Here is a 27023-nt window from a genome sequence, read left to right as displayed (position 1 = left end):
CTTTCCTGAACAGAAAAGTCTGTGAGACTCCATCTCCAGTTAACTAGCAAAAAGCTGGACTGGAGGCATGATTCAAGCGATAGAGAGCCAGCTGTGAGTGAAAAAGCCTAGTACAAGCACCAGGCACTGAGTTCTAGTCCCAGTACTGGTACAAGGATTAAAAAAAAAAGAAGGAGAACTGACATCTCAGACAGGTGGGAGGAGGTGGAGGCCTAGAAGGTTCTGTCAGTGAGGCAGAATGTGGCGAGAGGCCATTTGCTGGCTAGAGTCCCAGCTCTGCCCTTTATCAACCCACCGGGCACCTTATTTAGGTCTCGAATCTCAGTTTTACCATGAGGACAATCCTGCCTTTGCCTGGCAGGACCTGTGAGGGTCAGGAACCTGTATAAATGCTCAATCAGAAAACCCTGGGAGTCTGCAGGGGACGGTGGGACCCTCGGCAGGTGGCAGGGGTGATGGTTAACAGCGCATGTGTGCACACAGAGCACCTGGCACGGGAGGCCCTGGGAGGGTCTTCCCAGCCACCAGAGCTGTTCCCTTTCTGTCCTTGGAAGCACCCCTCCTCCCCTGGGGGACAGCATCTTCTGGAGAGGACCCAGGGCGACTGTCCACATCCCCTGGGAACTGGGCCCCATAGTCCTGCCAAGATCGCATCCTTGCTGTCCTGGAATGCCCTGAGATCAAGTAGAGATCAAGTAGACACCTGGACCTGCCTGAGGGGGTGGGGGGAGGTGCCCTGTGATTGGCCAGCAGGCCGGCCACAGGCGGGGCCTGCCCTGGGCCTGCGGCTGCTCAGCTTTCTGGGTCTCACCCAAGACTCCAGCCTCAGGAGGCAGCATGAGCAGCCCAAGGCCGCACTGGGTCCCCAGCCCTTGTTTGCTGATGAGGAAACTGAGGGAGGGGGAGCTGTGCCTGCACTGGAGGGGCACGGAGCCCCCTGATCCTCTGCCCTGCTGCGGCAGAGCCCCCACAAGCAGGTCGGGCCTGCCTCTGCCCTTCTTCTGGCTGTGGGAGTGGAGGCTGCAGAGGCCTCCCTTCCCTGCCTCCACTTCCCCATCTGTGAAATGGAATGGTAACATGCACCGCATAAGCTTTTTGGAGGATGTGAGGGGGGTTGGGGGGGGTGGGGAATGCAGGTCGTGCGGCTGAGCCCAGAAGACATTGAACGTATGTGGGCATTGTGTTGAGACTGCCCTGAATTGTGTAGCGATGGCTGCCCCTGGCTGCCGGGATTAAAGCTGGGATCGAAGGCTCTTGTCATGGTGGGCAACATGCATGGTGAGATTCAGACAGCAGAGATGCTGGAGGTGGGACAAGGAATTAAGTTTTTGGGGACTGAACCCAGGGCCTCAAATATTTGAGGCGAGTGCTCTACATTTGTGCCACACCCTCCTACCTGCCCAGGTGGGCTTTGAACCCTGATCCTCAGATCTCAGATTCTTGTGTAGCTAGAATTACAGGTGTGAGCAATTGGCACAGGATTTGTATTTTGTTTTTGAGATAGAGTATCAATAACTGCCTGGGCTGAACTGGAACTTGAAATTTTCCTGCATCCCAAGTAGCTGGGGTTACAGGCATGCACTACCAAGCCACTCTGAAACTGAGTCCTTTTGTCTAGGAGAATCTCTAAAAGTTGTTTTCAGTTGGAGGCCTTGAATATGGTGGGGGAAACTTAGTCCCAGAGGCCCAGGCAGGGGCTGGAGATAGGAAACATCCTGCAATGCTCAGAAGAGACCCAAGGGACCAGCTTTTTAAGTAGGCAATTTACATGGCCTTGGTTCAAAATGTAGGTCTGCATCTTGCCACGTAATAGCTGCAGAACAGTAGTCACACTAAGCCCAAGTACTTAGCACCAAGTTAAGTACTTTGTACACATTTGTCATATGTGGATCCTTAGTGACCCTCTGGGCCAGATAATGTCACTTCCCCACTTTCCACACGAGAAAACTAGACCCAGTGGTGATTTGCCCACAGTCACACATGAGCAAGCGGCGGGGCTGGGACTGGAGTCTGGCCCCAGTGAATCCACCATCACTGTGGGATTCTGTGCATGTGTGTCTGCATCTTAAGTGTCATGCAGTGGGTATGCCAGGGCTTCACTGCCGGTCCCCTCTCTGCGTGCCCAGTGCAGCCATCATTTATACATGCTTGTTTTGGGGTCTTGGCTGAACACAGATGTAAGATTCCTTTTTTTTTTTTCCCCTTAGTTGTGGGACTTGAACTGAGGGCCACGGCAGTGCTGTCCCTGAGCGTTTTCACTCAAGGCTAGCACCCTAGCACTTAGAGCCACAGTTCTACTTCCCATTTTCTGGTGGTCAATTAGAGATAAGAATCTTATAAACTTTCCTGCCCAGAGTTGGCTTCGAACTATGATCCTCAGATCTCAGCCTCCTGAATAGATAGGATAACAAGTGTGAGTCACCGGTGCCCGGCACTTGTAAGAAATTCTTTCTAGCTGGACACCAGTGGCTCACACCTGTCATCCTAGCTATTCAGGAGGCTGAGATCTGAGGATCTCGGTTCAAAGCCAGCCTGGGCAAAGAAAGTCCATGAGACTCTTATCTTCAGTAAACCACCAGAAAACTGGAATTGGTGCTGTGGCTCAAGCGGTAGAGCGTTTGCCTTGAGCTGAAGAGCACAGAGACAGCATTCAGGCCCAGAGTTCAAGCCCCACAACTGACAAACAAAAAAAGAATTTCTTTCAGCTCTTTTGGATGTGTACCTAGCATTGCATAGTAATTCTATTTTTGCTGTTGTTGTTCCCTTTTTTAAGAAAAAAAAACAAAAACAAGCCTCCTATTACTTTGCATAGCACATTCACTTTAACAGCAGACAAGTGCTCTGGTTTTTCTCTATGTCCTTGCTGACTTTTATTTAATATTTTCTGTTGTTGTTTTGTCTGTGCCAGGGGCCAAGCTACCCTTACCCTCACCAAGCACCAGTGAGGCTGGGCAGTCTACACACCCTCTCCCTTAAATGGGTGGGAAAGTACAGTTCTGGGAAGTTTTAAACCTCTTTATCCTCAAATTCCGTGCTCATCAGTGGTCCAGAGCCGAAGGCAAGGGCTGTAGAAGTTTCCAATGTGTCTTCAATTTGTGGGGCTACTTTAATAAAAAAGGAGGAGCAGCTCCCCACTCTGAATTCCTGTCTGTTACGGTTCAGACAAGTGTGGGGGAGGGGGGAGAGAATTTGCAAATCATTGTTGTTCTTGGATCTTCTGGCCAAGTGGCCTTTCTACCTAGAAGGAAGTGGGGTCCAACCTGATACCCCGGCCGGGAAATGTGTGCCCAGGAGATTAGCTGCATTGTGTGCGCTGCTGGATGCTTTCCACCGGCTTTGTTTATGGGACAGATTGTTTTTGCAAAGTTTGTTTGCTCCGGTAAGTCTCAAGTTCTTGAGGCCGCTGCCCGCCCTGGCCAGGGAAAGGGTCAGATTTACGGGTAGGGGCAGGAAAGATCCACAAAAGAACCAGATCCCCAGAAGCTTTGGGGGCTCCCTGGAAAAGCAACATGGGGGGAGCTTCTTTATATGATATTAATAATTAAATGTGCCATGAGGTGTGGATCTTGTCTTCCAGATGTGGATATGGGGGGAATTTTGAGGCATTTTCTTGGTTTTGTTTGGTTTGGTTTCTTTTCCCCCCAATTCTTTCTTTCTGCCAGAGCATCAGACAACATCACAGTCCAAGCATTCACGCACCCATTTGTTCCAAATCAGCTAGCAGATGGCGCCTGTCGGACACAAGGTGGACTCCCCACTCAGAGGATGTGAGCCGCTTCTCCTCCGGTGGTCTCCACGCTGTGGTCCAGTGATGGAGGGAGATCCCCGTGTCTGGTGTGCAGCGTGGTTGCCAGCTGTGAACATGCACTCCTCCTCATTGTTCTGGCTTCCCACCCACCCAGCCAACCCGCCACATGGTGCCCAGCACCCAGCACTTCCTACCATTCCCAAACCTCAAGAATTCAGGCCAGGGAGGGTGGCAAAGAAAGAGACAGAAATAAGAAACACCAGGTGCTGCGTGCATTCCGGTACTAGGGCTTGAACTCAAGGCCTAGGCATTGTTCTTTAGCTTTTTCTGTTCAAATCTAACACTCTGACACTTAAAGCCACAGATTGACTTTCTGCTTTTGGGTGCTTATTTGGAGATCAAGAGTCTTATGGGACTTTCCTACTCAGGCTGGCTTTGAACTGTGATCCTCATATCTCTGCCTCCTGAGTGGCTAGGATTACAGGTGTGAGCCACTGACACCTGGTTTACACTGAGTTTCTTAATGTCTCAGCCTGAGCTTTCTTATGGGCCTGTGGCAGGAGGCCACCTTGACTCCTTAGGTTACTGGAGCAGTTAGCAAGGGACTTTGGTAGGAAAGCACAGTGCCAGGTAGCTGTGGCAGCATGCCACACTGGGCAGTAGGCATGGCTCAGCGCTGGAATATGTGTGTGTGGGGGCATTGCTCAGCGCTGGAATACATGCTTAGCAAATGCAAGGCCCTGACTTCCATCTCTGACACCACACACAGTAGCAATACATAGTACCAATGCCAGTTCCCATGGTAAGGTTGCAGGAAGGTGTGATGAAACATAAACTCGTTCCCAAGAACTCAAGGTCAAACAGGAGCCATGATGGACACAGTAGTATGTAGAATGTGTCTATTGAAAGGAGAAGAGTAATTTAAGCACCTAGACCCAACCAGGAGACTCAAGGAGGTCTGCCTGAAGAAAATGACATCTAAATTGAGACTGAAAATGTCACCCTCTTCCATCCTACCAAAAGCAAGGCTCTGGGTTCAGTCTGGAGTGCTGAACATAGGTAGGTAGATAGATAGATAGATAGATAGATAGATCGATAGATCGATCGATAGATCGATAGATCGATAGATCGATAGATAGATAGCAGACAGTGTCTCTGTGTCCCACGTGTACTGCAAGATACTCAGTTAACATGTGCATCTAGATGCTCATTTAACAATTAAGCACGTTTTATTTGGGATGTGTTCCTTAAACCATCCCGAATGGAAGTATGGTATGTGAGCTGTTAGTCATTTCGGAATAGCAGGAAAATGAAGGCACATTTGTCTCCATCATGGCTGAGAAAATGCTCTCAGTTATAAGTCCTGGAAAACATTCGAAACATTTCATCCCCACAGGGAGGATATGAAGGTTAGGGCCGGAGTTCTGTGGACTCTTCAAATTGTAATCACTTCTGTGCAGCATACTTATCATTTCCTGGAAGGTCTCTCCACAGGGTACATAGTAGGTGTTCAATAAATATTTTGCTGAGTGACTGGATGATGAGATCGCTAGGCTGAGTTGACTTCCCCACAGCATCCCACTCCACATGAACCTCCTCAGTCCCCATACCCTCCAGTTGACCCCTGAGTGCTTCCCCCGGCCCTGCCCCCAGCACCCACGGCGTTCCCACAGAACACAGCAAACCTGCAGATTAGATTTCGTTCCCAACCATTCTCGGCCCCTGCTTTGTGCGCACCCTACTGTTCTGTGTGCAAAGCCTGTCCCCTCCTGCCCCCTCCCCCTCCCCCAAAGGTGCTAATCCACAGCTCCTAGGAGCCCCATGGCTTTCTCCCAACCACCTCGCTCAGGTTTCTTAATCAATAGCCTGACTTTCAGCACCAAGTAAACACAGCTTCCCGTCAGAAGAGGAGGAAGCTGGAGCTCACAGAGAATGAGGCTTTTCCTCCGTAGCTGAATGAAATCATTGCATCAACAAACAATAGCAATCTCTCGCACTGCTCGTAACTGCTTCTGAACACAGATTGACTCACGTTTATTTTATTTTATTTATTTATTTATTGGCAGTTCTGAGGCTTGAACTCAAAGCCCTACACCTACTCGGTTTGCTTGCTTTCCCACTTGAGCCACACCTCTGTCCTTTTTTTTTTTTTTGGTTATTTTGGAGACACAGCCTCACAAGCTGTTCTGCCCCTGCTGGCTTCCAGCCTCCTGAGCAGCTGGGATTACAGATGTATGCCACCATGCCTGACTAATCCTGAATTTTTCCAAAATGGAAAGTTAAAAGCAAGCAAAACAAAACCTTCTGGAGAGTACCTCTCCCGTCACAAATCTCAATGCTTTTGGGAGTTCAGGAGGGCTTCTGATGTTGCATGGTTTCTAATGGCTGGGCACTGGTGGCTCACACCTGTCATCCTAGCTACTCCGGAGGCTCAGTTCTGAGGATCAAAGTTTGAAGCCAGCCCAGGCAGGAAAGTCAGACTCTTATCTCCAATTAACCACCAAAAGCCAAAAGTAGAGCTGTGGCTCAAGTGGTAGAGTAGTAGCCTTGAGTGAAAAAGCTGAGCCAGCTCTCTGGCCCTGAGTTCAAGCCCCAGGACAGGCAACAGTGAAAAAAGATAGCCAAGAAATTGGAGGGGTGTTGGAGAATCCTGCCCTACAGGCAGGCAGCCTCCTCCTCTGGGTGCGCCATTCCATACACAGGCCCCTGCTGGCAGCTCTCCAATGTTTAAAAAAAATACTAGACTCAGTTTCCCTGGCTGCTCAACAGAGATAACACAGCGGGAGCTGTGGTGGGTGGGGGTCCCCGCCCTTTGGTCTCTAGATCACAGACTAGACCAGCCACCCCCACCCACATTCCAAGCCTTGGGGAGGCGCCAGTGCCCTGTAAAGCCGACATGGAATTCCTAGAGCCACTGTCACCACCGCTTCATTTCCTCCTGTCTCCGCTGACCTCTTGTTCTCTGACACGGGGCAATTTATTGACCTTCACCCTCACAGGAGCTTAGTTCCTTCCGTGATTTCATACACACACAAGACAAAAGACACAGCCAGGCATAAAGAGACACAGCCAGACATGCAGACACAGGGGCAGACGTGCACGTGTAGAGACAGGCCCACGTGCAGTCAAACACATGTGGACACAAGCTTACAGAGACACGGGCATACACATGCACCTGTGATACACAGACACAGCCAGCACACACACACACCCATATCGACACATACACACACACACACACACACATACACACCCATATCGACACATATACACAGATACACACACAGGGAAATGTAGAAATAGAAACACACAAATACACTCAGATGTGCAGACACACTCAAACACATACACACACACCAGGTTGACATGTGTAAACCCTTTATAAGGGTCTGAGGATTCTGGAAGATGTTCACAATGCAAATAATGTACACAGAAGAGTTAGAGATTTGTCCTGAAAGCTGTCTAGCATCCTTCCTTCCCCTCCCCCCCATTCCTGTCCCTCCCTTCTTCCCTCCCTTCATTCCTTCCTTTCTCCCTCCCTTCTTTCCTCCCTATCTCCTTTCTTCCTTTCTTTCTCCTTCTTTCTTTCTTTTCTTCTTCTCTTTCTTCCTTCCTTTTTCTTTCTTTCCTTCTTTCTTTTTTTCCTCAAAATGTTTAGTTCACACCCAAACCATTGATTCTAACTTGTCATTCCAGGATTTGTTCTAATATCAATTTTCTTACTTGAAATTGTAGTACTTTTTTTTTTTTTTTTTTTGGTTGTGGGGCCTGAACTCTGGGCCTGGGCGCTGTCCCTCAGCTCTTCAGCTCAAGGCTAGCGCTCTACCACTTGAACCACAGCACCACTTCCAGCTTTTTCTGCGTATGTGGTGCTGAGGAATCGAACCTCATACCTGCAAGGCAAGCACTCTACCACTGAAATTGTAGTACATGTTAACTGAAGTATTTTTATTGGAATATTTTAATTTTTTGGTAGTACTGTGGTTTGAACTCAGGACTTGGCACTTGACAAGCAGTTACTTCACTACCTGAGACATACCCCCAGTCCCTTTTGCTTCAGTTTTTTGTTTTTGTTTTTGTTTTTGCTGGTCCTGGAGTTTGAATTCAAGGCCTGTCCCTGAGCCTCTGTGCTCGAGGCTAGTGCTCTTCCATTTGAGCCACAGTGCCACTTTTGGCTTTTTGTGAGTACTTTATTGGAGATAAGACTCTCATGGACTTTCCTGCCAGGCTGGCTTTGAACTCCTCAGACTCAGCCTCCTGCATAGCTGGGATTACAGGCCTGAGCCACCAGCACCTGGGTAGTTGTTTTTTTTTTTTTCTTAAATAACTTTTTGCACAGGCTGGTCTGGACTTCAATCCTCCTATTTATGCTTCCCACATAGCTGGGATGACAGATACAGATTCCGCTTTTTATTGGTTGAGATGGGGTCTCATGAACTTTTTTCCCAAGCTGGCCTCCAACAGAATCATGATCCTCCCAATTTCAGCATTCTAAAAAGTTGCAATTATAGGGGTGAACCATCATGCCTGGCTAACACTTTGATGAGTCATGAAAAAACGTTTTCTCTCTCACACCTTTCTCCCTTCTTTAATCCCCTGAACGTGGCTGTCATCAGAATACAGCAGTGTAAGCTAGATGATGCCATTGGAAATTACACAATAGAGTAAGCTTCTTCATGAAAGAGCAGTGAGCATGCATGTGGACACACGTGCATATGCACACATGATGCTTTCATCAACAGTGAACGAGTGCAAAAGTGTCAGTCCAGACTCTGGAATGTGAACTCACTGTTCCAGCCCATGACTCAGAAGAGATGGGAATGAGACTGTATTGGGGGCAGCATGTGAAAACTGGGAAAGGCCTATTTTTTGCAGTAACCTTCTGGGGAGAACTCTCACACCGTGGCCTCTAGCTTTGGCATTGGCCTCCCTGCCCGAGGCACCTTGCCTCTGGCTGGCTACCTTGAGATCCCCTTTGGTTTCTGGTCCCTTGATCGTTGAACACACTTCCTGTTGCCCTTCCTTCTGATTTCCCTCTTCACAAGACCAGTGAATTTCCTTCCACTTCTCCTCTCCTCTCCTCTCCTCTCCTCTCCTCTCCTCTCCTCTCCTCTCCTCTCCTCTCCTTCCTTTCCTTTCCTCCCTCCCTTCCTTCCTCCCTCCCTCCCTCGCTTCTTTCCTTCCCTTTCTTTTTTGGTGCCAGTCCTAGAGCTTGAACTCCAGGACTGAGCTTTTTTTGCTCAAGGCTAGTGCTCTACCACCTGAGCCACAGCTCCATTTCTGGCTTTTTCATGGTTAATTGGAGCTAAGACTCTCACAGACTTCCTGCCTGGGCTGGCTTTGAACCATGATCCTCAGATCTGAGTCTCCTGGATTACAGGCATGAGCCACCAGCAGGAGCCCTGAAACTTTTCACCTCCAAGGGGGTGCTAGCAGAAACTTTTCACATATAGAACTTTAAAATCTGTCAGAAGAGTTAAGCTCCCCATCTTTCCTTTATTTTATTGTCTGAGAACTAGGTTATTGTTTTCATTATTTTTGTTCCTGATAGGCTTGCTGTTCTTACACCACTTTGGGTGTGGGAGAATTTTCTGGTTTTCTCTCCTTGCATAGCCATAGGGACTTGGTTCAGCGTGAAACCTCAAAGAATGCTTCACCAATAATCCAAATTTTGCCCACTGCTCTCGGAATATGTGCAAGTTGAGTGAAGAAGGGCCAGGTTTGCCCTCCTGGTGGCCTGGGCAGTGTTATTATTCCAAACACAAGTGCCTGAGTCTTTTGAGTTTCTCCCGGAAGAAAATAAAATCGGTCAGAGGGCTTTTATTCTTTTTTCTTTTTTTGTTGGTCGTGGGGCTTGAACACAGGGCCTGGGCTCTGTCTCTCAGCTTTTTCACTCAAGGCTGGTGCTCTACCACTTTGAGCCATAGCACCACTTCCAGTTCTTTGACAGTTAATTGGAGATAAGAGTCTCATGGACTTTCCTGCCCAGGCTGGCTTTGAACCACGATCCTCAGATCTCAACCTCCCGAGTAGCTAGGATGACAGGTGTGAGCCACCAGTGCCCGGCCATTATAGGTCTTTTTCTGTTATTAACAATACCCAAAGCCCAGAGGCCTGTTTGATTGTGATCCTCCCAGGGGGAGAGATGGGAACCACTCCATAAGTGGCTTATGCTAATCAAGAATAGATCCCAAATACCTCACAGTGCGGAGACATCTAGTCAGTAAGCCTAAGGCTGGCTCATATCTTCTTAGCTGACTCTGGGGCAGGAATGGAGTTGCCAGCCACAAACTGGGGAACTACAGACACTTCCTGGGGATGGGGCTCTGTGCAATCATGACAGAGCGCAAGACAATGGAGAACTTGTGGAGAATTCTGAGAACACTAGCCATTCTTGGAGGGGGCGGAGGAAAGTCATTTGGGGCTGGCAGAAGCGGATTGTGATGGATAATATGTTGACGATGCCCACAGCTGGGCTGAGAGGCAATTATGGCAGTAGGTGTGATAAGAAGAAGGCTCTGATGATAATGGCGACAAAGGTAGCTGGAGTTTTCATTGTCTTTTATTCTATGAGTCAGACTCTACCCCCAAGTTTATACTTTACTGGATTCTCTCAATGGCCATGTGAGGTTGTTCTTGATCCCTCTCTCCCTCCTTCTCTCCCTCTCTTCCTTCCTTCCTTTCTCTCATTCTCTCTTTCTTTCTTTCCCTTTCTTCCTTCCTTCCTTTCTTTCTTCCTTTCTTTCTCCCTCCCTCCCTCCCTCCCTCCCTCCCTCCCTTCCTTCCTTCCTTTCTTTCTTTCTCCCTCCCTCCCTCCCTCCCTCCCTCCCTCCCTCCCTCCCTCCCTCCCTTATTCCTTCCTTCCTTCCTTCATTCATTCATTCCTTCCTTCCTCCCTCCCTTCCTTCTTCCAGTCCCAGGGCTTGAACTCAAGGCCTGGGCACTGTCCCTGAGCTTTTTTGCTCAAATTGAGCCACAGCTCTACTTTATCTTTTTGGTGTCACTGGAGATGAGTCTCCTGGACTTTCCCACCCAGCTTGGCTTCAAACCATGATCCTCAGATCTCAGCCTCCTGAGTAGCTAGGATTACAGGCGTGAGCCACAGGCGCCTGGCCTTCTGCACATTCTTTAGTACCTATTTTATATGCAATGTGGTCTTGTTAGAAGGGGCTGCTTTGTAAGATCTATGGCTCTGGTTTAGCTGAGCCAAGCATTCAGGTGGCCATGGCTGATGCTGTAGCTCAAAATACTCCTGGTGCTAGTCACATGACTCAGAGAGAGAAGGCAGCAGCCCCCTCCCCCCCTCACATATCTCAGACCACATGCCCAGTTTGGTCACTTTTCTATCTCTGCATTTGTCCTCTCCAGTCTACATGACCCTCAAGAAAAGGGGTCAGGTAGGCATGGTGGCTCATGCCAATAATCCTAGCTACTTAAGAGTCAGAGATCCAGAGGAGCGTAGTTCAAAGCCAGCTTGGGCAAAAAGTTTTCAGTACTCCATCTCAGCCCAAAAGAAGCTGGGTGTGTGGTGTGTGCCTGACGTCCCTAGCTATGCAGTAGCATAAATAGGAGGATCACAGTCCAACCCAAACTGGACAAAAAAAGCAAAACTCTATTCAAAAAAAATAACAAAGGTTACAAGGGTTAGGGTAGTGGCTCAAGTAGTAGAATGCTTATCTAGCAAGTACCAGACACTGCTTCAACCTGCTACACAGGTGTGTCAGGCTTAAGAATGCATCAGATGAAGGGGGTTGGGGGTTTACAGAAAACTGCAGAGCTCAGAGCCCATCCAGATGTTCTGAGCTGGGATCTTGAGGACTATTGCCTACGTTTTTCATTTTGCCCAACTAAGCAAAACAGTGTTTTAATCAATGATCCAATAAATGATAATATTGTGTGTACACTCCTCCCTCAGTGCCTGTGACCCTTCCCCTTCTGATTCCAAAACACACAGATGTGCAACTCCTTCATAGAAATGGCATTGTGGTTGCATTATAACCTATGGCTATCCTTCCATATGCTTTAAGGCATCACAAAATCATTTAATAGCCAGTGTAATACAAATGCTATCTCCAGTTGTTAATTATTAGGAAATAATGATGAGAAAAGAAAAAAAGTCTGTGCATGTTTGATACAGATGTTATTTTAAAAAATAATTAAGACTAGGTACGGAGGCTCACTTCTGTAATCCCAGCTCCTTCGGAAAGAGATCTCAGGATCATGGCTCAAGGCCAACCCAGGCAAAGGTTAGCCGTACCCTATCTCAAAAAACAAGCTGGGCATGGCTGTAATACCAGTGGTCCCAGCTACTCCAGAGTCAGAGCTCGGAGGCTAATGATCAGAGGCCCAACTGAGAAAAGTAAAGCACGAGACCCTACCTGAATAACAAACTGAAAAGAAACATGACTGGGGACATGGATCAAGTCTGAGGCCCTGGGTTCAATCCTAGTTCGTGGGGAAAAAAATGCCTTTTTGTTTGTTTGTTTGTTTTTTTATCATCCTTAGTTATTGAATGCACAAATGCTAGACACACAGATATGGAGCAAAGGCTGTATCAGCCAGGAAAGGCTAGTGCATGCTATGATTTCCCCCACCCACCCTAGTCTAAATGGCTTCACACCACAAAGTGTGTGGTAGATGGGCCCCGGGCACTGTTGAATAGGACACCTGCCATCCCACTCGTGGGCCCTCTGCCTTGCTGGACAGACTGCCCCCCCCGTGGGACGCCCATGGGCCACGAGGGACACATGCTCTCTCCACTCCATGCTTCGGCCAGGACTCATCACTAGCCAGAGTCAACCACAAAATGCCTGATGCCATTGGACAGCACAGATGATGCTCCCAGACTCTGCGACGTTGGCGTCGCCAACTACATGTCACGGGAGACTGAAGAAGGGCATTCAAGGCCAGAGAGCAAATATGGAGCTAAACTTGATTTGTTTGGCTCAAAGCCATACTCCCCCCCCCCCCGCCCCCGCCTCTTTTGTCCATAATGAGGCTGGATGGTGCATTACATTAAACTTAGTGGTTAAAAGCCTGGAATCTGGGCAGCCTCCAGACCTGCAGCTCTGTCGCTTACCATATGTGTGAGCTGACAAGTACAAGACCACTGTACGCCCATCTAAGAGATCATGGAAGGATGCGAGGGGCAGGGGAAGGATACGTGGTCTAGAGTAAAGTTCATGGAGGGGGGATGGGGAGGGTGAGGGGCTGTGAAGGCTGTAGGGGAAGGGGCCAGCCCCGGGCACGGCAGGAGGGATGCAGATTCATTCCCTATAAATTGCTGCCTTCTTCTTGCATCTGTGTAAATGCTTGGGCTTCCAGGAACAGGAGGCCAAGGGCAGTTGGTTAAACCACATGCATTAGCTCAGGGAAGGGAACTGTCCAGGGCTCTGTGGGTCTGGACTCAAACCAGCCACATGGTGATGCTGAGGACCTTGGGATCTTTTGGCTTCTCTGTTCTCTGCCATGCAAGCCTTACCTGAGGATCAGGTTCTATCAGCTGTGGGTAAAGCCTTGGTGGTGGCATGGAGTTAGGCTGACTTTCTGGGACTTTCTCTCCCTCTCCCTCCCTCCACCCATGTCTCTGTGCCAGTCTCTCTGTCTCTGTCTGTCTGTCTGTCTGTCTGTCTGTCTGTCTGTCTGTCTCCTCCTTCCTCTCTGTGCCAGTCCCAGGCTTGAACTCAAGGCCTGTGTGCTATGCCTAGGCTTTGTCGCTCAAGTATGGCACTCTACTACTTGAGCTTCAGCTCCACTTTTGGCTTTTTGGTGGTTAATTGAAGATAAAGAGTTTCAGACTAGGCTGCCTAGGCTGGCTTGGAATGGTGATCCTTAGATCTCAGCCTCCTGAATAGTTACAATTACAGGCGTGAGCCACCAGTGCCCTACTGGGGCTGTCTGACATAGCAGAGAATGTTTCCCTTCTCTTTGCCCCATGAGCCTATCTCCCTCCCCGCCCCCCCCCCCCAGCATTAACTGGCTCAGGTCCACAAGGGTCAGTGTCTGGGGTAGAAATGCTCACTGCTTTAAACAGAAAATGGAGTGCTACAGAGAATGTCAGATGTCCCATAGGATCATTGGGAATGATGAAGAAAAAAAACAAAAAGAACATGTGGCTAAGCTTCTAGGAAAAATGCCCCAAACCACACTTCAGGCTGGGCTGGATGAACGGACCACCCCCCGCCTGTGCCTGCCTCAAGTGCTGGGTGCCAGGGGCTTGCCCCCACTGCTGCCGTCAGCACCTGGCCCGGCAACCACTGTCCCCAAAGCCAGCCGCTTTTGCCAGCAGCCCCGCCAGGGGAACAGAGGCTTGGAGCAGGAGCTGGCCTCCATGGGACCCGAGCAGCAGGGGATACAGCCCTCATGCTAATTGTGAGAGTCCTCTTCTTCTTCTTCTTCCTCCTCCTCCTCCTCCTCCTCCTCCTCTTCCTCTTCCTATTCCTCTTCCTCCTCCTCCTCCTCCTCCCCCTCCTCCTCCTCCTCCTCCTCCTCCTCCTCCTCCACGTCATCTCCTCCTCTCTCCCCCTTCCACTCAAGACTAGTGCTCTACCACTTGAGTCACAGTTCTACTTTCTGCTTTTTGGTGGTTAATTGGAGATGATTGCCATGGACTTTTCTGCCCGGACTAGCCTAGAACCATGATCCTCAGATCTCAGCACCCTGAGTAGCTAGGATTACAGGCGTGAACCCTCGGGGACCTACAGCACATCTTTTGCTGTCTAACTCTCGGGTGCTGGCACTTATCCAGGGAGATTGCCTAACATACAGAGAGACTACGGATGTGAAAGCTGCCTGTAGCAGGCCATCCATCCCAGGCCAAGCACTTGGACAGAGACAGATGATTCCATCCTGTGCTTGGATTCTGGGGACCAATACCATTGCCCATAATACCCTTGTGCTCCTGTTTAGTTCTCTCATTTCCAATGTTTCTGTGTGCTTACATTCTTTCTTGTTTTGGAGTTTTACTATGTAGCCCAGGCTGGCCTTGAACATTTGTTTTTCTCTCCTCAGCCTCTCAGATGCCAGAGTGATGGGCCTGTATCTCCCTGCCTGATTCTGTGTTTCCTTGGCCAGGCTCTCTACCTTAGAATGCCATCTTCACTCTAGGTCATCTTTAGCTTTTGTGTTTTACAAACCTATAGACTTTTGGGGGTGAACTGAGACAGTAATTTGTGGGCTTGTCAAGTTTTCTCATCTTACAGGCCCTTGATTTACTCATCTGTACTGCAGGGTGGCGGGGCGCAGGCAGCAGGGACCAACATAATTTCCACTTGGGTTTTGCAATGGTTAGTTTGAGGTGTCAACTTGACTGGGTTAAGTGGTACCCAGAAAGCTGGCATGTCTGGAAAAGACCACAGTTTGAATCATGTGACCAAGTAAGGAGGAACTACTCTAACTTCAATTAGTTGAAAACCAGAATGGAAGGAAGAGGAGGAAAGACAAATCTGGAACCCAACTCCAATCTCCTACATCAGAACTTCAGGTTCTCTGATCCCCTGGCTCTGATACTTATACCAGTGGCCCTCTTCCCTTCCCTTCCCCGATTTCTCAGGTCTTCAGCTTTAGAGAGTTACACTGTTTGACCCCCTGGTCCTTGTGCCTTTGGACTTTCGCAGAGCTGTATTACAGATGTCAGACTTAGGGGCTTAGCTGTGATGATAAATCCTCTCTGGTATCTATGTCTGATTGGTTCTGTTTCTCCAGAGAACACCTGCATTGTTGGATGAAATAAACTACATACACATGGCCAGCACTGGCACCAGTGTCTGGCATCTTAGCTGCCTATTTGGTGCAGTCTTCCTGCCCTTCCCTCTCCTCTCCTCCTCGCTCACCTGGTGGGCTGAGTTGCATTGGCCCCTCTAGAGCTCCCATTGCTCTGGCCTATATGGAGCAGGAGTGTACAGGCTTGGAGGGTTGGTGTGCCGGCATCTGCTAACTTAGATGTGACCTATCCAGGTATGCTAGCTTCATGCAAGCAGAACCTGGTGCAGGTTGAAGGGATAAAGTAGAACCTTCAAGGCTCTTGTTTTACAACAGCTGGCCCAGAAGAACTAACTAGCTAGCTCACACTAGCCTGAGGAACAATGCCTTCTGTCAAGGCAGTGCTGGGATCTGGACTGAGACTCAGATCCAAATTCTATCTGTATTTTTTTTTAAATTTGGTTGCTCATGAGGCTCTGTCCCTGAGCTCTCTGCTCAAGGCTAGCACTCTCCCACTAAAAGCCACAGCACCACTCTGGTTTTCTGGGGGTTAATTGGAGATAAAGAGTCTCATGGATTTTCCTGCCTGGGCTGGCTTTGAACTGTAATCCTGAGTAGCTCGCAATCCTGAGTAGCTACTCAGCCTCCTGAATAGCTAGGATTGCAGGTGTGAGCCACCAGCGCCCAGCTACATTCTCTCTTCATGAACACTAAGTATTTGCTGTCAGTAGATCACATGTGTAATCCTAGCTGCTTAGGAGGCTGAGATCTTATGATCAAGCTTTGAGGCTAACTCTGGGCAAAAGTTCATGAAACTTATCTCCAATAAAGACCTGAAAAAACTGGAAATGGAGCTGTGGCTCAAGTGGTAGCCTTGAGTGAAAAAACTCAGGATTAGCACCCAGGCCCTGAGTTCAAGAGAGGAAGGATGAGAGAGAGAGAGAAAGAGGGAGGGCGGGGGAAGGAAGGAAGGAAGGAGGCTGCTTCATCTCTGGTATTGGGAGAATATTGGTATTCACTGTGACATACCCTGACTAAATATTAGCTTCTCTTCATTAATAATCATCATGTTAAGAGTTGTCTTGGGGGGGGGGGCGCGGAAAGTCCTACGTTTCTTCACTCTAACCTCATATACATTCTAGTCTATGTCCTGTGAGCCACTCCAATGGGCATTCTACCTGCAAAATGCCAGCAACAGTGTGGTCACATCGTCTGCGGGACCCTGAACAGGGCCTGGTATGGGGTGTGTGTGTGTGTGTGTGTGTGTGTGTGTGTGTGTGAAGTCCATGCAATGAGGAGGATGTATTTTATTGTCACGATGAAACACAATGCAATTAAATTCAATCCCCTGCCCTTTAAGACGGGAGCGGGGGTTGTAACAGATGACCTCCTCCGGTCACCTCTTTACCCCCTGGTGAAGCCTGGGGGTGGGGGCGCAGCGCCCTGGGCCCGGGGCTGCTGTAGGACATGGGACACCCCAGGAGCCCAAGGCCCGGCCCCGCCATTCGCCGGCTGGTGACGAGGATGGGACCAGTCACCTAACCTTGGCAAGCTTCCCGTTTCCTTCTCTGCAGCCGCGAGGACGGCAGGACCCACGTCTTGAGGGCCGTCACGTGGAGGAAAGGGACTCGGCTCAGCACCCGGCCGGCCGCGGGGCTGCGGCTCGCCGGCGCGGAGCCTCGGGTTCGGGCCCCGGGCGCGCGCATGCGCACCCGGCCGGCCAGGTGAGGGCCGGACAGCTGCCTCGCACCTGGGTTCTCTCCCTTCCCGGCCCCGGGGCTGGGTGGGCAGAATGGAGGCAGGGACGTTGTCTGGGGGAGCCGACCGCCGAAACGGCCAGAGCTGACCCGGGGCCGGGTGGGCGGCGTCTGCGGGACGCGGAGCCAGCGCCAGGCCGGGGTCCGCGTCCGCCGCGCTCGGCCGCGGGGAGGGCGGGGGAGGAGGGAGCGGAGGGAGCGAGGTCTCGCGAGATCTCGCAGCGGCGGCGGCGGTGGCGGCGGCGGCGCTAGCGGCGGCGGCGGGGAGGTGAGCTGAGCTGAGCTGCGGGCGGCGGTGGCGGCCGTTGGGGGCTGAGGAGGGCGAGGACAACGGAGGCCGCGGGGCGGCGGGGCGCGCGGGCGCCCCGCGTCCTCCGAGGCCACCCCGCCGGTCTCGGGGCTGCAGCCCGGTCCGCGCCGTCCCGGGACCGCGCGGGGCTGGGCGGGGCGGCCGGGGCCGCGGGCCGCCGGGGACCGGGAGCCCCCCTCCCCCCCGCTTTCCTGCCCGCGGGTCCCCGCGCTCGGGGACGGCCCCGGGCCTGCCTCAGTTTCCCCGGGCGGCGTGGAGTTTCGGCGCTTTGCTCGGGGCCGGGAGGTTTGGGGGTCGGGGGGGGGGCGTGCGGCGCTCGGGGCTGCGGCGGGCGCCGGGGCTGCACGGAGAGGTGCGGCGCTCGGCCCGGAGTCACCGTGCGGGGGCGCGGCTGCCCCGGCCCGCGGGCCCCGCCGCCCCGCCCCGCCCGCGCTTCCTCCCCGGGGTCCCGGCGGGGCGGCGAGGGTGTGTCCGGGAGCCCCTGGAGACGGGACGTGCCCCGCGCCGGTGGTTTCTCCCCCGTTGTGTGTGTGTGTGTGGGGGGGTCCAGCCCCGCGCCCCCGCGTGAGGGCCGCTGGCGCCGGGGTCCGCCCCGAGCAGCCTCAGGCCTTTGCCTTTGGTTGGCTTATTTACTTATTCATTTTTTGCCTTGGGCAAAGGGAACTTTTTTAAGCGTGTTTTTTTTTCTTGTAGCACGTGATTCCAGTTTTTGGAACCCCAGTGGCCAAGCTCAGAATCGAGGCCCCTCTCTTTTGGCTAACCCTGAAATGAAATCCCTAATAGTAGCCGCCCCCCGCCCCCCCCCCCCGCCCCGCGCCTCCACGCACCGCTGAGAGTCTGCAGGATGCGGGAAGCGGGGACGAGGCTGGCAGGCCGGGCCTTGGGCGCTGCCCACCGCGGGGACCGACCAGGCTGCTTGCCCCTGCGGCGTCTAGGGGGATAAGAAAAGATAAAACAGCAGGAGCTCTTTGGGAACACTGTGGTCATAGAGCAGAGATGGAGGCGGACATGGGGGGGGCACCTGCTGTTGAATCACTGTGGGAAGAGAGGTGACCGGTGACCGCCAAGGCCACCCGCAGACCGTCCCCTCCCCGCCTCGGACAGTCTTTACACCGGCTCCCTCTCCCCCTCTGGCGTGTCAGACTCTGGGACCCCTACTGTAAAGGACAATGCCGGATCTCTATTGCATTCAGAACCCAATGTTAGCAAGATCGAAGCTGCTGTATGAGCTGTGTGGTGCGTCTCATTTACACAGCTGCCTCGCACTGTGGATACCCGTGCTAATAGTAGACGCACACGCAGCGCTAGTCCGGGCCGCAGGGCACAGGTGTGAGGAAATGAGCATCGGGTTTTAGGCGGGCTCCCAGTTCCCCTGGAAACTTCCCTTACTGTTTCCTCCTACAGTAGGAAAGAGGGTAGAGTCCCATACTCGTTGGTAAAAGCAAAACTTTTCAGTAGTGTGTCCTACAGTAGGGCTAATTCATAACGGGCTTAATCTGACCTGACGTTCAAGACTCGTGGGACTCAGGCAAATCTGTTATACCGATTCATCCCTCCGTATGTTCCAGTCTAGATCCTGGGCCCCGAACTCTAAATGCCAGTGATGTCCCCTTGAGAACCGCTATAAAGAATAATCTCTGTGCCAGATGGTGGTGCATACCTGCTATCCCAGCACTTGGGAGGCAATGGCGAGGACTGTGAGTGTTCAAGGCCACCCTGGGCTACATCTTGAAAGAACCATCTACACTTATCTTGTCAAGTATACCAGGAAATTTTCCTTCTGAAGTGTATGATGTACACTAAAACAAAAACAAAACAAAACCAGCCTCTTGGTCGGTGACCATCAGCAATTCTAGAATGTCCTGTATGAGGTAAGGTTTGCACCTTTCTGGAAACTTCTCTGCCTGATGGGAATTCTTGTTAGGAATGTTGGCAACTAAGCACTTAAATCGCTTTACAGCTTCAGGTGTGTGCAGTTGGGAGGCGACAGCAACCATCTGGGTTTATTAAAACACACATTAGTGGAATCACTTTCACCTTTTCTGCTTACTGATTCACGTCAGCAAACATGGACAACACAGGTGTGCTGAGTTAAAACTAAAGTGTCCTACAAGCACATGAAATGCTGTGATACAATCACACTACCATTGTTTTTACAGTCCTGTTCTGACTCATTAGAAATTGTCTTTTTATTTGAAGCTCTGCTAGTCATTCCTACTTAGGGAAAAAGTCAAAGAAAGTTTAACTCTGACATTTTATAACTACAGTATAACTACTTTCTTCAACTTGCTTAAATCTAGCCAGAAAGTTTATTGGGCCTTAAAAAAAAAAAAAAAGATGCTCCTTGCTGCAAAATGGTCATTGTTTTTTGCCTTTTACTTTTGAAAGGTGCTGGAGAAACTAATATGTATGGAAGACTTGCCAAACTAGGGATACATTTAAAAGGAGATAAGATACAGTTAAAAGGATATAAGGTACATTCAGTCCTTTTGAGTTGGAAAGTCATCCAAACAGAAAGTAATTAATTTTACTACTTTGAGCAGGCTGTGTCTTGTCTCAGGGTTAAATATAAGTCCATACTATTTTTTAAAATCATGTAAAAAATTCACCTTGTTTTTAAGTTGACTTAAGTACATACGAATTACTGTTGGAAATATTCCAGTTTTCAAGTCACAGAGGTACACTGTTTAATGGACCAAGTATGCGTGTCTCTGTGGACTTTTACATTTGACAGAAAAAAGATGTTAACTAAAATGAAAATAACCTAGCATATACATATCTCATTTACAGTTTGGGCATTTTGTCTGCTTCAGATGCACATCTGAGCTAGAGTGGCATCTAAACAATAGTCGTTTATTTGCCAGCTTTCCCTCACAAGGTGTGTGTAAAGCAGTGTGTTAAAAGTGGTGGCATCTTAGATTCAGTGACACAAGGGATGTGCCCACAAGCCAGGTGCTGGTGGCTCACGCTTGTAACCCTAGCTTCTCAGGAGGCTGAGATCTGAGGATCACGGTTCAAAGTCAGCCTGGGCAGGAAAGTCTGTGAGACTCTTATCTCCAGTAAACCACTAGAAAACCAGAAGTGGCGCTGTGGCTCAAGCGCTCGCCTTGAGCTGAAGAGTGCAGGGACAGCGCCCAAGCCCAGAGTTCAAGCCCCACGACTGACCAAAAAAAAACAAAAAAGTGCCCACATGCTGAGTACCTTAACACCAACACCTTTCTGTAAAGGGTGGCTTGCAAAAATGAAGATGTACACCATTTCTTAGTGCTTTCATCACTCAGAGGATTTCTTTAGAGATCTTTTCCCTATGTAAATCAATTGAGAGATGCATCTAAATCTAAGAACCATTTTTAAAGAAGTATTTGGAGACCCTGCTTGGGGCTCCTTTCCATGGCCAGCCCACTGTGGTTTATGGGTCTGAGGTAGTTACGCAGATAGTAAAAAACCAAGCCTTGAATGGGTTCATTTTATTTACCTCTTTGTTTTGCTTTGTTTTTCCTTTCTGAAGGCTTGTGTTTTCTTAAATGGGACATTCTTAAATTTAATTTCAGTGCTTCATTGTTACTCTTGTTTTAATAAGAAACATCAAAACCATATACTGTGTATGATGTACACAACTTCATCAGGAAGCTATTTTGTGCTCTCTCTTTGGAAACCTGTGCACGGCCTTTCTCCATGTGATTCTGAGAGCAGGTCTTAGGGGCTGCAACCCTGTGAAGACCATTTTGTACACCTTCTTCCCCAGATGGACTTCATTGCTTTTCAAAATGCCGATGGTGTGAGTGGTGTGAGCACACCTGTGAGAAGACAGCGGGGCAGCCCTGTGGCTTGCAGATTTGTGTGTTGCCAGGATTGCTAGCCTGCTGCTCTAGAGTTTCTCATTCGGCTGTCTGGGCTGGAGCCTGAGAGTTTGCATGTTAACAAGTTAGCATGTTTGTGGATGCCGCTGGTCCAGGGACAGTAAACTAGGGTGTCCTCCCTGGACCCTCCTGCCTCAGACGGCTTCTTTAAAAGTACAAATGTAGCCAGGCACTGATGGCTAGCTCTTCAGGAGGCTGAGATTTGAGGATGGAAATTCAAAACCAGCCTGGGCAGGAAAGATCAGGAGACTCTTACTCCAATTAACTACAGAAAGCCAGAAATGGATCGGTGGCTCACGTGGTAGAGTGCCAGCCTTGAGCACAAAAGCTCAGGGACAGCGCCCAGGCCAAGTTCAACCAGTACCCCTCCTGAAAAAACAACAAACGTGTTAGTCACATGCTTTAGCTTAATAGAAGGGTGAAGTATTCTATCTTTTTAAATGATGGACACATTGAAATTGCCTGGCAATCCTCAAGTTTGAACTTAGGGCCTCACATTTGCTAGGTAGGCCCTCTTCTACCAACCCCTTTTAGCCTTAGTCATTTTCAGGTAGGGTATTGAGCTTTTGCCCAGGCAATCTTAGACTGCAGCTGCCTATCTTTGCCTCTCACCTAACTGGGATTACAGGTATGAATCACCACCCCAGGTTGAGATAGGACCTTGAATCACAGTCCTCACAATCTCTGCCTCCTGATTTTTTTTGTTGTTGTTGGCCTTGGGGCCTGAACTCCGCCTGGGCGCTGTCCCTCAGCTCTTTAGCTGTAGACTAGCGCTTTACCACTTGAGCCTCAGCCCCACTTGTGGCTTTTTTTTTCCTGCTTATGTGGTGCTGAGGAATCGAACCGAGGGCCTCGTGTATGCAAGGCAAGCCCTCTACCACTGAGCCACCTTCCCAGCCCTAATCTCTGCCTCCTGAATAGCTAGGATTATAGGCTTGAACCAGCATTCAACTTAAAATTGCTTTTTTTTTTTTTTTTCCTTTTGGTCATGGGGCTTGAACTCTGGGGCTGAACCCTATCCCCCAGCTCTTCAGCTCAAGGCTAGCGCTCTACCACTTGAGCTACAGCGCCACTTCTGGTTTTCTGGTGGTTTATTGGAGATAAGAGTTTCATGGACTTTCTTGCCTGGGATGACTTTGAACCATGATCCTTAGATCTCAGTCTCCTGAGTAGCTAGGATTACAAGCATGAGCCACCAGCACCCAGCTAAAATTGCTTTTTAAAATATCCAATCTCGGGCTGGGAAGGTGGCTCAGTGGTAGAGCACTTGCCTTGCATGCATGAGGCCCTGGGTTCGATTCCCCAGCACCACATAAGCAAAAAGAAAAAAGCCGGAAGTGGTGCTGTGCCTCAAGTGGTAGAGCGCTAGCCTTGAGCTGAAGAGCTGAGGGACAGCGCCCAAGCCCAGAGTTCAGGCCCCACGACTGGACCAAAAAAAAAAAAAATATCCAATCTCAAGAGAAAAATACTCTTAAGATTCATTGAATTTTGACTCTTGTTTATAGATAGTTATTATTTCAGTGAAGTACTTTTTAAAAAAAGTTTTAAAAGTTTTTGGGCTGGAAATTTGGCTCTGTGGTAGAGTGTTTGCCTAGCACAAGCAGGAAGCCTAGGTTCAAACCCTAGTACCACCAAAAAGGAAAAAAAAAATCAAATAATGGTAGTTGGGTGATAGTTTTGCCCTTTCCTAGATTTGAGAAAGATGATAATTCTCTTTGGAAGAAAGTAACTGAGAAATACTTAAAGAGTAAAAGGTCAATTTAAAAAGATGTTTAGGTTAAATATTTGTGTGGTTCTAAATTTAAACTGGCACAAAACATACTTTGGGAATTTTTAATTTTCAACTGGTTGGTAGGGATGGTACAGATAACCTGTACTTAGATCATGTAGATGTCCATTTCTTAGTACAGATGCAAGCAAATGCCATTATAAATAAATAAATATATATATACACACACATACACACACACGCATGCGCACACGCTTTCACACACACATACACACACGGTAGTATGATATGTAATGTATTCTGCCTCTTGCCCTTTAAAAAAAAAAATTCTGTTTATGGGTTGGTGATGTGGCTTAGTGGTAGAGTGCTTGCCCTAGGATGCATGAAGCCCTGGGTTCGATTCCTTAGTACCACATAAACAAAAAAAGCCAGAAGTGGCACTGTGGCTCAAGTGGTAGAGTGCTAGCCTAGAGCAAAAGAAGCTCAGGGACAGTGCCCAGGCCCTAAGTTCAAGCCCCAGGACTGGCAAAAATAAATTTAAAAAAGTAAATTGTTTATATATTCTTGAGATCTTTATTTTTGTGGAGAGGGGGCAGGTGGGCAGTCAGCCATGGGGCTTGAACTCAGGGCAGGGGCATTGTTCCTGAGCTTTTTTTGCTCAAAGCTAGTGTGCTACCACTTGTAGCCACAATGACAGTTCTGGTTTTCTGGTGGTTAATTGGAGATAAGAGTCTCACAGACTTTCCTGCCTGGGGCTGGCTTTGACCCATTATCCTCAGATCTCAGCCTCCTGAGTGGCTAGGATTACAGGTGTGAGCCACCAGCACCTGGCTTGAGATCTTTTCATATTGGTATAGGGAAGTATATAGCATTACTTTATAATAAGTGTTTTTAGACTGAATGTCTGTACTGTGCCAGGTTTACTTAACCAGCCCTTACTGGTGGATGTTTGTGTTGTGTCTTTCACAGGCGATACCATGATGAAAACCTACTTGTGCAGGTGTGTCTGCATATATGGAGCTGGGTCACCAAGCAGCATGTTTCTGATGTTGGTGAATGCTTTGCCTTTGATAGCAGCAGCATTTTGAAATGTCTAGGTGTCTGTGAAGGCTTTCTTCAAGACCCCAGCATAGACATCACAACCTGATGATTCTCCAGCCCCTTATCCAATGGGACAGTGTGTCTGCATAGCCTATTCACATTGTCCCAAATGCTTTAGTGATGTTTAGGCTACTTACAAGACAAATCAGTGCAGATGTTGTATAAATAGTTGTTACACCATATTGTTTAGGGAATAATGATCAGAGAAAAGAGTCCATACATGCTCAGTGTAGATAAAGTATGAGGTTTGTTGAGTCTGTGGATACAGACACCCAGATGCAGAGGGCAGCTCGGGTGTGTGAGGGTACCTGCCTCTCTTAGGCCTCTCGAGCCCACTATGTTTGCCAGCCTGCCAGTTTGTATCAACTGATAGGTGAGAGATGCCAACATGGTATGTGACAGATGATGAGCCAGGCTGAGCATCTGGTCATGTGTTTAAAGGTTAGTTGTCTGTCCGTTCTTCTGTCCATCAGTCCTCCCTCCCTCTCTCCCTCCCTCCCTCCCTCCCTCCCTTCTACCCTCCCTCCCTCCCTCCCTCCCTTCCTTCCTTCCTTCCTTCCTTCCTTCCCTCCTTTTCTCCCTTCCTCTTCCTCTTATTCTCTCTCTGTCTTCCTCCCCCCCTTCTCTCTTTCTCTCCTTTCTGAATTGCTTGTGCAGCTGGCACAGTTTTCTTTTAAATTACTTTTTTCCTAATCAGTTTCTAGGAATACACAAACTAGAGGGAGATTATCCCTTTGTCATCGAAGTTTCAGTTTTTATCAGCTGGTTTTCATTTGCCTTCAGCATTGAAACCTTCAGAATTGAAACCTCTACAGTTTTTTCTTTAGGTTTTATGTAGTTGGTACTAATTGTTTATGATGTCTGAAGTTTGAGTGACTCAAAGGCCTCCAGGATTATTGGAGTTTGCCCAGGTTTTCTTGTAGTGCTTTTATGGTTTCACTTTCACACTTATATCTTCGGTCCACTGGGAATTTTTTCTGGCATTCAGAGTGGTGTGTAGATTCAGCTTTATCTTTTTCTGCACAGCTAGCTGCCAGTTCTCTTTATTCATTTGCTTCAGAGGCTGTTTGGAGTACGCTTTGATTGTCTTGTGAACTGGGTGAGTTGCAGTATACTTCCAGATGGTGTGTTCTAGTCCACTGGTCTTTGAATTCATATAGCAGTGTGCCGCATTTTTTGGTAACATACCTTACAACTGGTTTTTACCTTGTTCTTTCTTTTCTTGGCAATTCTTGCTGTTTAAATTTTTCCATGTGAACTTTAGAACTCTTGTCTAGTGCTGGGGGTGGAGGAAATCAAGAGTATGTTAAAAATATAATCCTTGCCTTTTCCATGCCTCAGTTTCCCAGTGTGTAAAGGAACAATCATAAGGATGTTCCTCTGTGAGAATGTTGGGAAGATTCAGAGAGAGCCCTGAAACCGTCTACATGTCTCTCCCACCTCAAGTGCCGCTTCACTTTCCTATTCCATGTTACCTTGCTTGCTTTTAAAAGAAAAAAATAGAGAAAAAATTATTAGAATTGAAGTTGAAACTAAACTCTTAATCAGTATGAGCAGATAAAATAGTCAATGAGGACAAACTTAGCCTGACACCCAAGGCCTCTCCTACTTGCTGGCCTTGCTACTCATTCCTCTGTTGCCTGTCCCTACAGTGTGATGCTGCCTAGCATTCCCCAAAGACCCTGTGTTTCCGGCGAGACCAAATCGTTCTACCTAATCCTGCCACTTGTGTACTGCCCTTGACCCAGTAAAAACCAGTATCTGTCACCTAGACTAGCTGGGCTGTCTTGTGACTTGGACCTTGATACATTGACTGGAAACTGCGACGAGAGAGTGTACTGTACAGTAAAGAATGCCCGGTACCAGCAGCACTCATGTTCCAATTGTGCTGAACAAGGGAATGAAGAGTTGACTTCCCTCTGCCGTCTGGGCCTGGATAACTCTCAACCATTGCCCTGTTAGCCTCTTAAAGACGGTGCCTTTTGCAAGAGTAGCAATGATAAGTATAATAAATAACAGGGGTAGAGGTAGTGAGAGGCAAGTTTGTTTTTATTAATTATATGAGGCTGTGTGAAAATAAATCAGTAAACACTTGTTGAACAAGTATGATGTTCCCAGAACTGGCTGAGTGCTAAGGTGGCTGTTTCCTGTACCTCTCAGCATCCCCTTGGTTACTTCTGCTGTATGTGTGTGGGAAACAGACTCCGCACTGATGCCACAGGGTGGAGCTGGCTCACTCCCCCACCCCCAGCATGGGCCTCCATGCATGGGTCTCCATGCTTGTACTGAGAGTCCCACGCTCCACCACCACGGTGCTCCCCTACCCCCCAAGTGTGTTCACATGCAGTCCGCTCAATGGTCCTGCACAGTTCAGAAGTTTTAATCACACTTGGTCTTTTTGCTCTGGTTTATTGCAGACATTCTCCCACCACCCTTGCTAGGCAGGTAGTACTTTCTGTGAAAAGTAATTTTCCTTTTTTTTTCCCCCCCTCAGGTTCATAATAAAGGTGCTAAAACAGAGAATGTAAGACAAGAATAACAAGATTTTTGCTGAGGTAAGTTTTTAACAATTTTCAGAGCCTCTTGTCCCTCTTTCCTTCTTGATAGCCTGCTTGTGAAGGGGCACAAGGCTCACCACTTTTAGGAGTGTTTGAGTTTACAGAACGTAAGGGTGGCGAGGCGGGTGCCAGGAAGGTGGCACCCTATGTGAATGTAATTGTTGGGTTGATGTAGCACACGGCCCTACAAAAGACACCAGCAGTAGAAACCCACAGCCATTTGCGGTTACATTGACTTGGGAAATTAGTGAATACTTTCT

The 27023-nt window shown here is 49.0% G+C and overlaps 1 protein-coding gene across 6 annotated transcripts in view; it reads left to right on the top strand.

Moving 5' to 3' along the window:
- The window catches only part of LOC138825615 (myocardin-related transcription factor B-like), a 170813-nt gene that overhangs the window by 25366 nt on the left and 118424 nt on the right, over positions 1 to 27023 (top strand). Inside the window, exons 1-3 of one of the 6 annotated variants that reach the window (XM_070020318.1) lie at positions 18582 to 19386; positions 24074 to 24104; positions 26700 to 26760. The gene's annotated coding sequence lies outside the window, so the exon portion shown is untranslated. Of the gene's footprint in view, positions 1 to 17080; positions 17173 to 17399; positions 17474 to 18581; positions 19387 to 24073; positions 24105 to 26699; positions 26761 to 27023 lie in introns of those variants that run through there. The other 5 variants (XM_070020320.1, XM_070020319.1, XM_070020317.1 and 2 more) reach the window with 5 other exon arrangements.

This window comes from Dipodomys merriami, unplaced genomic scaffold (assembly GCF_024711535.1).
Source record: "Dipodomys merriami isolate MVZ:Mamm:240054 unplaced genomic scaffold, mDipMer1.0.p SCAF_138, whole genome shotgun sequence".
Taxonomy (NCBI): domain Eukaryota; kingdom Metazoa; phylum Chordata; class Mammalia; order Rodentia; family Heteromyidae; genus Dipodomys; species Dipodomys merriami.
This window is presented reverse-complemented; position numbering and strand designations above follow the sequence as displayed.